Genomic DNA, 12,153 nt, shown 5'->3' with positions numbered 1-12,153 from the left:
AAAGTGGCAGTGTTCCAAGAGAAGGAGGTGGGAAGCTCTGAAGCCTCTTGAAGCAGTGGCTTGGAAGTCAAGCAGCATCACTTCCTGTGCATCAAGTCACCAGCCCAGCCCAGAGTCGAGAGACAGATGCCACCTCTTCATGGAAAGGGCTTCAAAGAATTTGTGGCTATATTTAATCTACAGCAGAGTAGTTATTTCTCATTACAAAACATTCCTTACTAGAATATTCAGTGCCTTGAGTAGAGCTTCCTGGAGTAGATTTTAAAAGTGAGTACGTAACTCAAGGTCTACAAAGAGCTACCCATTGTCACCGATTTTCTTAGTTGTTTGACCACCAGGTGGCAGCATTGCTAAATCAACCTGGAGTTTTCAAGGTCAGCACCAAATTCCACCTGGACATGCCCTTAAAGCAGAGGACTCCTGTAATTGGGCTGGGTGGTGCTGATCGCAGAGGGGGGCTGGAATGAGGACCCAAATGGGCGTTGGCTACCCCTCTGGAAAAGGAAACACACCAAATCTTCCTTATTCTTACAGAACTGTTGTGGGAACAAAGATCAGTGAAGCCTCTTTACCTCCTAGCTTGGGAGATTCGGTGAATATAAGCAAATAAGATGCTTCAAATATCATCCCATCACAATGGGCACAACACGAAGAAATATTGTTTGTAATATTGTTTGTAATTGCGTACTCGTGAGCTACCTATCAAAATTACATTGTATTGATTTCATTACAGTGTTGCACATTACTCTATAGCAGTGTTTTCTCTATCCTCTACCATTGTAGCTGTTTGTAAACTTATTTGTAGTGAGGTGGATGGACCTAGAGTCTGTCATACAGAGTGAAGTAAGTCAGAAAGAGAAAAACAAATACCATATGCAAACACATATATATGGAATCTAAAAAAAAAAAAAAATGTACTGATGAACCTAGTTGCAGGGCAGGAATAAATGAGGTAGACATAGAGAATGGACTTGAGGACTTGGGGTGGGAGGGCGAAGCTGGGGCGAAGTAAGAGTAGCGTCAACATATATACACTACCGAATGTGAAATAGTTGGCTGGTGGGAAGCAGCAGCATAGCACAGGGACATCGGCTCGGTGCTTTGTGACCACCTAGATGGGTGGGATTGGGAGGGTGGGAGGGAGGTTCAAGAGGGAGGGGATATGGGGACATATGTATGCATATGGCTGATTTGCTTTGTTGTGCAACAGCAACTAATACAGTATTGTGAAGCAATTATACTCCAATAAAGCTCTATTTTAAAAAAAAGCGACAGTGTGAGCAAAAACTGATGACATCTGAGATCTGTAGTCTAGTTCATCGTATTGAGCCAAGGTCAGGTCCTGGTTTTGATAATGTAATACAGTTACATAAGATGTTACCACTGGGGAAAGCTGAGTAATGGGGACAGAGACCTCTCTGTGCTATTTTTTGCAACTTCTTGTAAGCCTATAATTATTTCAGAATAGAAAGTGAGAAAAAAAATCCTCTCTATAAATATCCCCCACCTGCTTGTGTTTTACTCGTATTTGCATTATTGTTTGAGAGAAGAGAGTTGAGCCTCGATTAAAAAAACATTTTTTTGCTTGTTCTGCCAGAGTAGCATCCTCTCCTCCCCCCTCAGATCCACTGGCCATTTCCGCAGAGCACCTGCTAGACCAGCTGACCAGCTGTGCACAGGGGCTAGAGCTAAGGATGTGGAGGTGCTTTCACCTTCCTTCTTCTCCTCTGGACTGAGGTCCTGTTCTGGGTGCCTCCTACATTCAGGGCTCTGCCTTCTATTAAGCACTTTCCCATTTGGAGTATTAATAGTGTCTTACAACACTCCTCCAAGGCTCATAGGAAGGCACTTTTAGTCCCATTTTGTGGATAGGAAAACTAACTCTGATGGGTGAGGGACTTGCCCTAGGTCATAAGAGACGGATCCAAGGCTAACATGCAAGCCTTAACCTTTAACCTAGGTTTTCCTTGCCAATTCCTAAATAGAGTAAAAGGAGAAAAAACTTTTTCAAGTGAAGTAATAAAACTTGTTTTGAAGTTTCCATGTTTAAACTCTAAGCCATTATTTCACATTTTTGTTTATTGGCTTGCTCTACAAAAATGCAGCCTGTGATGTTCACCCAGTGCTTGAAGTAGAGAAACGAAACTTTCTCTTATGAATAAGTGGAGAAAGTGGTGTTAACTTTTGTTTTTCCCACCAATGAGAAAACAATAGGTAGCAATTGGCTTAGTAGATCTGTGGCAAAAAGGTATTTCCTGAGATTGACTCACTGGCAAAAGGAGACTGTGATGTTTTGCTGACCAAAGAGCATGGGAACTTTTCCGTTCAAATGCAAGTCAAAACCTTGAAAAAATATAACAGTGCCCAGCATGCTTGTCAGTATCAGCCACACCAGTGAGGTCAGTAAGCTGGGTGGGAAGGCTGTGCCCCGGGTCCTGTCCTCAAAGACCTCAGGGTTTAGCTGTGGAGACCCAGACCAGTGTGCATGAAGCCGCCAGAGAGTAACACGGAGCAGTGATGCCTTTGTGCTGAGCTGTGTACCATGGGCGATTCTGGAAACAAAGGCTCCTGAGGCCTGGATCACTCAGAGGGGGGTGTCAGAGAGAATGCCCCGGGCTTGGGCAGGATGTGGCGATGTAGAGGGATAGCTCTCTGTTGACTCTTAAAATTGCAGTGAAAAACTAGGTTCTTAAAATCAACTCTTACAGTCATATTCACTGGCCCTGTGCCCTCAGAATAATTTATATCTTTTCAGCCTCAGTTTTTAAAACTTGAAGTATAGTCGAATTACAATATTGTGTTAGTTTCAGGTGTATAGCAAATTGATTCAGTTATGTGTGTATATATATATATTTTTTTTCTGATTCTATTCCATCATAGGTTATTACAAGATATTGAATATTGTTCCTTGTGTTATACTGTAAATCCTTGTTGTTTATCTGTTTTACATATAATAGTGTGTATCTGTTAATTCCATACTCCTAATTTACCACCCCTCTCCACTGGCTTTCCCCTTTGGTAACCATAAGTTTGTTTTCTTTATCTGTGAGTCTGTTTCTATTTTGTAAATAAATTCATTTGTATTATTTTTTAGATTCCACATATAAGTGATATCATATAATATTTGTCTTTCTCTGACTTACTTCACTTAGTATGATAATCTCTAGGTCCATCCATGTTGCTGCAAATGGCAAAATTTCATTCTTTTTTATGGCTGAGTAATATTCCATTGTGTATATATACACCATATCTTCCTTATCCATTCATCTGTTGATTGGCACTTAGGTTGCTTCCATATCTTAGCTATTGTCAATAATGTTGCTATGAACATTGGGGTGCATGTATCTTTAGAGTTTTCATCTTTCAGACTCAGTTTTGTGTGTGTGGTAAAATATCCATAGCATACATTTACTATTTTAACCATTTTAAGGTATACATTTCAGTGTTATAATGTTGTGTAACATCACTACTGTCTAGTTCCAGAACCTTTTTATCACCCACAAAGGCGACCCTGCACCCATTTAACAATCACTCCCTCCTGCCTCAGCCCCTAATAATGACTGATCTGATTTCTGTCCCTATGGATTTGCCTACTGTGGATATTTCATATATGGAATCATACTGTATGTGGCCTTTTGTGTTTGGACTCTTTCACTCTGCATAGTGTGTTCAAAGGTCATCCATGCTGTTTAACCTTAGTTTTACTTCCTGAAAGATCACCATGTAAAGGGCACTGTGGAGTGTGACTAGAAGAAAGAAACATAGTTCATGCTCTTAAGGGTGCTTTTCTGCTGGAGAAGAGAGACATGTGTCTGGTTCATTCTTTCACAGAGTAGTGACACTAGTGATACAGGAAAGAGCACTCAAGTTCAGGGGTGAAAGGTATAGGTGTGTTTGGATAACTGCTGATGGCCTGGGTGGCTGACGCATGAGGCCTATAGGGAAACAAGGTGGGAGATGAGCCCAGCTCAGAGCTGAATGCCTTTCTGGAATGTCTGGATTCATTCAATGTCAAGTAGGAGCCATTGAAGGTTTTGAGCAGAGGAGTGGCGTGCTCCGCCCTGCTCTTTAGGAGGACAGCATGGCGGCATTATGGAGCTCCATCTGGGGCTGGGAGTGATGGGAAGGGGTATTAGAATCATTCAGGCAAGAATACTGAGCGGTGAACGGCAAGGAGCAGATGAATCCCGTTTGTAGTGGAGGTGGATGCCAAAGGATTTGGCCTCTGCGTGGCCCTGGGGTCTGAGGGAGGTAAGGAGGTGAAGGTGGATCCTGTAGGAGGCCCTGCGGCCCAGACATCCTGTTCAGCTTCTCTCATTTCTGCTTTGTTCCACATTGGGCTGCACGTATCCTGAGACAGGTTGCTAAGTAATAAAGGTGTTTTCATGACATTGTGAGGGAAGGCTTTATGGGTCTTTCTGGCGGAGCCCAGCTGATAACTTATCCCCAGCCTTCTCAGCTTGCCCTGGTCCTTCAAGCCAACCATTAAGGGATTTTCAATCTCTTTTCAATCTCTAGCCTCAGTGCAAACTTCCTTCAGGGCCTTTGGATGTTTCAGGGACTAAGCAGACTGTCCTTTAACCCTGGCCCATGCTGCAGTTGAACTTGGGACCATGGTGCCTGTCCCCATTTTACAGATGAGGTACTTAGAGACTGAAAGTGTGCCTATGGTGATATGACAAGTAAGTGGTCAGGTCAAGACGTGAACCCAGGCTCCCTGCCTGCAGAGGAGCACAATCCTCTGTTCACCACCTGTGCCTGGTCCTGCCTTTGCACCCTGCTGCCGAGGAGTGGGTCACTGCCTTCGGTCTTTTTCATTTTACCCCGGATGTGCAGCATCAGTCCTGTTTTCTCTCCAGCTGTTTGCTTGGACAAGGCTAAGGAGAGTTTGGGGTGGCAGTGAAAGTCATCTCATCTCCCGACATTCACATTCCTCCATGTATGTCAGGCAAGTGAGCTTATCGCTGGGGAAATGACTCGGGGTTGCAGCCAATGGCTCAGCCAGGGGCAAAGGGAGCAGGAACTTGGGCGTGAGAAGGAAGCACAGACTGCAGTTCTGTTTCTCTCTTCCTCACCACAGGCATTTTCTCGTCAGGACTGAATGGAGTTCCTGGTGGTTTTGTGTGCATAGCCTCAGGGGGACCATGCTGGCCACATTCCCAGGAATTGCATTTTTGCTGAGAAGCCAGAGGTGTGTGGCATCACTCCAACTGAACTGTGAGGGCAGCTCCCTTCTGTCTGTGGAGTTGCTGCTCTGCACAAAGGAATAGGTCCTTGTGTATCCGAAAAAGTCAGTGACCCATTCAGGGGACAGTCTCTTCAATGAATCCTCTCTTATATGGGATGAACAAGGAACGAGCAGATAAACAGTCTCCAGAGGGTAAACAAATCCCCAATCCTTGAAAGAATTCACTTTTTAAAAACCAGAATCCTTTGTTTTCTTCATGAACCCTCAGAGCCTCACTACTAAAGCTGTCACCTTCATAAAGTTAAGTACACACGCACACGCACACACACACACACGCGCACACACACACACGAAGAACACTCATCTTAAAACCATCTAGCCAAATGTTGTTGCAGTGTCTACCACATTCACTAGGGTTAGAGAAGCAGGAAGTGTCAAAATAAACACCAGTCAGTAGAGTTTAAATGTGTATAGGCAACAGCAAACATTTACTGTGCACTTACTCTGTGACAAGCACTGTGCTCTAATGGGTGGAAAGATGTATGTGATTTAGGCCTTGCTCTGCAGGAGCTTACTAGTTGAGAAGATGCCATCTGAGAAGATAAAAAAGGCAACTGCCATCCTATGGCCAACATCATGCTTACTAGGGTAACCTTAGTTACCTTCCCAACTAAAGTCAAAGATAAGGATACTAGATATCACCACTGTTCAGCATTGTGCTGGAGGACCTAGCCAATGCAACAAGACAAGAAAGGTAAATGAAGCATAAGGATGGAAAATAAGAGATAAAGTTTTTGTTATGTGAAGATTATATGATTTCTTACCTTCAAAATTCAAGAATTTTGAAAACATTATATATAACAAAAGAGGTAAACGTAGTTTCAGAGTACAGTATCAACATACAAACAGCAGTAGCATTTCAGTATAGCAATAGCCTATAGGAAATCCTGTAGGAAAAAGGATATTATTCATAATAACAACTAAACTGTATGGTGCCTAGGAATCAGGTAAATAAAACATGTATAAGGCTTTAGTGGAGAAATTATAAAACATTATTAGAGTATAAAATAAATGAACAATGATATGTTCATAGACAGGACAACTTATTAGCATAAAAGCATCTCATTTAAGACAATTCTAATAAAAATCCCAACAGAATTTCTCTTAGAACTACAAGAACCAATTCTAAAATTCTTTTGGAAAAGTAAGGTACATAAATAGGTCTGATTTTTTGGGGAAAAAATGGAACAAGGAGATCAATAAAACAGATTAGAGAGCAAAAAACCAGACCTAAGGATCCCTGTAACTTGGCGTGGGGTAGCAGTGCATTATAAATCAGTGGGAAAGTCTGCGTCCTTCAGTGACTCATGCTGAGATAACTGGCTTTCTATAGCAAAATATTAGATCCTTATCACACAACATATACAAAGATAAATTTTAGCCAAGCCTAAATGTGAAAATCAAAACTTTAAAAGTCATTGTTAGAAGATAACCCCAGGGGAATTTCTTTATGACCTCAGGAGTTAAAAAGAATTTCTTAGAAAAGACCCAAAACATACAACTCAGAAGTAAAAAGATTGATAAATTTGACTATGTTAAAGTATTATTATTTACTGATGTGTAGTATAAGGATATGGCTTAGAAGTATACACATAGATGTTGTCTCTGGACAGTGAGGGAGGGGGGAAGATGAGACAGGGAACTCAACTTTATCCATGATGTTAAAAGCAAGGGGCTTCTCTGGTGGCGCAGTGGTTGAGAATCTGCCTGCCAATGCAGAGGACATGGGTTTGAGCCCGGGTATGGGAGGATCCCACATGCCGTGGAGCAACTGGGCCCGTGAGCCCCAGCTACTGAGCCTGAGCGTCTGGAGCCTGTGCTCCACAACAAGAGAGGCTGTGAGAGTGAGAGGCTCGCGCACCGCGGTGAAGAGTCGCCACAACAAGAGAAAGCCCTCGCGCAGAAACGAAGACCCAACACAGCCCAAAATAAATAAATAAATAAATTTATTTGGAAAAAGCGAGGAAATGTTAACATTGGTTAATTTTGGATGGTGGGAACATAAAGCTTATTATATTTATAAATATTTTTTATAAAGTTTTAAAATTTTATTTTTTCTTGCACTTTTCTTGAGATAAATTGACATACCGCACTGTATAAGTTTAAGGTGTACAGCCTAATGATTTGACTTACATACATGATGAAATGATTGTCACAGTAAGTTTAGTAAACACCTATCGTCTCAAATAGGTGCAAAATAAAAGAAATAGAAAAAAAGCTTCTGCTTGTGATTTACTCTAACAACTTTCGTGTATAACATTACAGCAGAGTTGTACGTTACATCCTAGTACTTATTTACTGTATAACCGGAAGTTTGTACCTTTTGACTGCCGTCTTCCAGTTCACCCTCCCTCTCCACCTATTTATAAGTATTTTTGTATTTAAAATTGTTTTCAAGAAAACACATAGCAACTCCCAACCCAAATCAGCAAGCAACGTGGAGGGTACAGTTGTATTACGGAAGTCACCTGGACCCAAAAGTCTGACTCTGATCCTGGCACTGCCATCAGCAAGCTGTGTCCATGGGTAAGACCTTCTGTCTCCAGGGCATTTCACTCTGGAAAACAAAAGTCTGCTAATGTCCTCCCCCTTACCAGCTCTAACATTTTTTCTTCTTTTCTTGGGAGAGGTTACAACTGCTGGAGGAGCAGAAAAGGAAGAATGCACAGGGAAGAGCATTTTCACAGGCATAAGTTCTGTATGAGCTCTGGGAGGTGATTATCACCGCATTCAGTTCCTGTTTGCCTGACCTCTTAATTCATGGGCCCCGCCTGATTTCTGTTAAACCCTTGACCTTGCCGTTTTCCTTGACAGGGTGGATCTGGGTGCCCTGTAGTGATAAGTGTGATCCCTATCAAGTGGCAGAGATTCTTAATTAGCTGGGACTGAATAGGAGCGGCATGTTGCTGACATGGATGTCTCAGCTTAATTGGTCTCCATTATTGCTCTGGAGTCAGAGCCTGAAAGAGAGCCAAGAAATTCACCCAGGTATGGAGGGGTGGAGCAAGGAAGAACGTCAGGGGTCTCCAGGGAGGTACCGGTGCTTTGATCAAGGTGGTTGTCTGTGGGCTGGCCATTTAGAAACAGGAGTCTTGGAATCCTACCTCTCACCTATGGATCTGCTGGCCTGTCAGCCTCAGTTTTCTCACCTGTGAAATGGAGCTGACCAAATGAGACCAGAGTGATGTAGGGGATCATTTCCTTTTTTACCTGCAAAGAGAGAGAGGCCTTTGCAAAACAAGAAGAAGGCGGGGGGCGGGGGACAGGATGGGGAACAGTTTTCCACTGGCTGAGGATTTATAACTACAGTTATCACTGCTCTCAATCCCAGCAGGGAGTGTAACCAAGATCTCAGTCATCTTAAATAATTTCTGTGTGCGGACACATTCTTCAGACTTTACATGACGTCCGTGTAAAACCGGTCTAGGTGCTCAATGACAAGAAAATCAGAGTGGAAAGGCAGGGCATCCTCTAATGGCCCCTCTTTGCCACAGGAATGAATTTTAAGAGACTCGGTTGATCTAAATGGAGAGCTGGTTGTAGCAGGATCATATTGGGAGTGTAGGCACACAGTCTCCCTACATGCATCTTGATCTTCCCGCCGCAGGTACTAAAGAAATTCATTTTCGACCACAGCCTAACTCCTATCTTTTCCTCTCTCCTCTGTTTCTTACACGCTTTACTTCATTTAGCCATCTCCTCTTTGCATCTTCTGGGTTCTTTCCTTGCGAGGTGGTTTGAGAAATCCTTCAGAGGCTTCATTCTGTCGTCACAACAGTGTTTCGTCGGGTAGGCTCTAGAGATGCCCTAAAACAAATCCACTGTGGCTTTCTGTGACCTGAGCGATTGGAGTGAAAACGGCCATGCGTTTTGAAACCCATGGTTCCCAAAGTACTGGCTGTGATTTGACTTTGTAGCTTTTAAGCTTCATCACTAGCTTGTTGACATCAATGAGGAGAGCTGTCCATATTTGAGTGAGTTCATTGAAGGGATAGCACTTGCATAGCAGAGGCTGAGAGTGAGAGAGGCCTGGGGAAAGTGGACATAGCCCAGAGGCAAATGTGAAGTTCCTGTTTTCAGTGACCAGTGTGGAAAATCTTGTGTTTTATGGCAGTCGTTTTGATCTGTTAGGAGATTATAATTAAAAATTAGCAATAAATGAAGTTGCTCCCTAAGTATTAGTATTAAGATGAAATTGAGTATGGATTTCTTTTTCTTTTTTTAAAAAAATAAATTTATTTATTTATTTTGGCTGTGTTGGGTCTTTTTCGTTGCTGCGTGTGGGCTTTTCTCTAGTTGTGGCGAGCGGGGGCTACTCTTTGTTGCAGTGTGCAGGCTTCTCACGGTGGTGGCTTCTGTTGTTGCAGAGCACAGGCTCTAGGCGCATGGGATTCAGTAGTTGTGGCACACGGGCTCAGTAGTTGTGGCTCACGGGTTTAGTTGCTCTGAGGCATGTGGGATCTTCCTGGACCAGGGCTCGAACCCATGTCCCCTGCATTGGCAGGCGGATTCCTTACCACTGCGCCACTAGGGAAGTCCCAGGATTTATTTGTTAAGCCACTGCTACTATTTGTGCTTCTCCTTCTCCACCACCCTCCCTGCCCACCTCTCCCCACCCCTCTCCCAGGGCTGTGTGATAACTTCCTCCCTGAGCGAATGCCTTGGTCTGGGGCAGTGGCAGCTTCCTCCTACTATGGTGCTGTTTTCCTTCGGTTTGCTGCATGACTTGCGGTTTTAGCAGTGTTGTTTTTGGCGAGCATCTCACTGGGAATCCACCTCAAGTCCAGGCTTGATTATGTGTCCTGTTTTGTTAATCCCTGGTCTTGCACTGTTGCATCAATATTAAGGGAGAGTCTTGCAAAAGCACTGTTAATTACAGGCGCTCTCACGTTTCTGGCCACTAGCATGTCTTTCTCAAATATGCAGAATAGTTAGAGGCAAGAGGATACAGTCTCAGTTCTGGGGCTCTCTCAGTGCAACAGATACAGCCCTGGGAAATTTTCAGATGTGTTGGTGACAAATGGAGTGTGTGTCTGGGGGGAGGCTAGTGAAAAATAGAATCTGCTTGTTTTTGAAAAGCAGAAGTGAAAGTTATTCTTGGTTAATTGGATAAAATCACTGTGGCCTTGGACAAATCGTTCAACTTCATTAGACTTCAGTTTCTCACCTATAACCTAGGTAAAATAAGAATATACTTGTCTGTAGACAGGAGGCTGGATGAGATGGTCTCTGGAGAACTCACCTATGGATTTTTGATTTGCTAAACACTGAGCTGGGATAGAAGCGTCTGGACACAGAGTATAGTTGAAAGGGATACATCTGTGATTGTTGTTTGCAGTTATTTTCCATTGTAAAATATTGTGTATATACAAAAAAATAATTAAAACATATATGCAGAGGTTGACAAATAAATTAAACACCTGTGTAACTATCACCAGATCGATGAATGGGATGCTGCTGGCTCCCAGGGTCTCTGAGGGGCCCTGACCCAGCCCAGCCTCCTCCCTCACTTACACTTTTATGGTAAATTCCTACTTTTCTCTATAGTTTTACCACCCGTGTTTCCCTCTACTGCTTTGAAAGTTATATGCTCTTTGTATTCTAAAAATTACAATATTTGTACTTGGAGTTTAAAGTTGATCAAAACTTTCATTTCCCATTGGGTAATACCAGGTCCTTGGAACACTCTAAAACATTTACCCCCTTCTCACTTACTTTCTCTCATTGCTGTGTGTTTTAATTCTGTACTTTTTTTTTTTTTGCGGTATGCGGGCCTTTCACTGTCGTGGCCTCTCCCGTTGCGGAGCACAGGCTCCGGATGCGCAGGCTCAGCGGCGCCGGGGTACTGCGCTACCAGGGAAGTCTCTCTCTGTCTCTGTCTCTGTCTCTGTCTCTGTCTCTCTCTCTCTCCTTTCCTCCCTCCCTCCCTCCCTCCCTCCCTCTCTCTCTCTCTCTCTCTCTCTCTCTCTCTCTCTCTCTCTCTCTCTCTCTCTCTCTCTCTCGTAGTGACACCTGTGATTGCACTGAGGGCAACAGGTTCCAGGGACTATGACCTCGCCATCTTTGCAGGCCATTATTCATCTTTGCACAGGACTGTATAAAGCTATAGGTTGACAATTATTTTCTACATTAAAGATATGATTCAACTGTCTTCTGGCTTCCACTTTTTTTAACCATTAAAGAAAAATTGAAGGATAGTTAGTTTACAATGTTGTGCTAGTTTCAGGTGTACAGCACAGTGATTCAGTTCTTTATCAGGTTCTTTTCTGTTGTAGGTTATTACAAGAGATTGAATATAGTCCCCTGTGCCATACATGAGGCTCTTGTTGTTTACCTATTTTTTTATATAGTAATGTAAATATGTTAATCCCAAACTCCTCTAATTTACCTCCCCCTTTCCCCTTTGGTAACCATAAGTTTGTTTTCTATGTCTGTGAGTCTATTTCTATTTTGCAGATAAGTTCATTTATGTCATTTTTAAAGATTCCACATATAAGTGATATCATATGATTCTTGTCTGTCTCTGGCTGACTTACTTCACTTAATATGATAATTTCTAGGTCCATCCATATTTTTGCATATGGCATTATTTCATTCTTTTTTGATGACTGAGTAGTATTCCATTGCATGTATGTACCACATCTTTATCTATGCATCTGTTGATGGACACTTAGGTTGCTTCCATGTCTTGGCTATTATAAATAGTGATGATATGAACATTGGGGTGCATATATCTTTTCGAATTAGAGTTTTCTCCAGACATATGCCCAGGAGTGGGATTGCAGGATCATATGGTAGCACTATTTTTAGTTTTTTAAGGAACCTCCATACTGTTCTCCATAGTGGCTGTATCAATTTACATTCCCACCACAGTGTAGAAGGGTTCCTTTTTTTCCACACCCTCT

The 12,153-nt window shown here is 42.7% G+C and overlaps 1 protein-coding gene across 6 annotated transcripts in view; it reads left to right on the top strand.

The window, feature by feature from the left end:
* RBM20 (RNA binding motif protein 20) overlaps positions 1-12,153 on the top strand; it is a 209,131-nt gene that overhangs the window by 101,447 nt on the left and 95,531 nt on the right. Inside the window, exon 1 of one of the 6 annotated variants that reach the window (XM_067024696.1) lies at positions 7,733-7,774. The exons of the other annotated variants lie outside the window; for them this stretch is intronic. The gene's annotated coding sequence lies outside the window, so the exon portion shown is untranslated. Of the gene's footprint in view, positions 1-7,732; positions 7,775-12,153 lie in introns of those variants that run through there. 6 annotated transcript variants of the gene reach the window in all.

The sequence above is a fragment of the Kogia breviceps genome, chromosome 2, assembly GCF_026419965.1.
Source record: "Kogia breviceps isolate mKogBre1 chromosome 2, mKogBre1 haplotype 1, whole genome shotgun sequence".
Classification (NCBI taxonomy): Eukaryota; Metazoa; Chordata; class Mammalia; order Artiodactyla; family Physeteridae; genus Kogia; species Kogia breviceps.
This window is presented reverse-complemented; position numbering and strand designations above follow the sequence as displayed.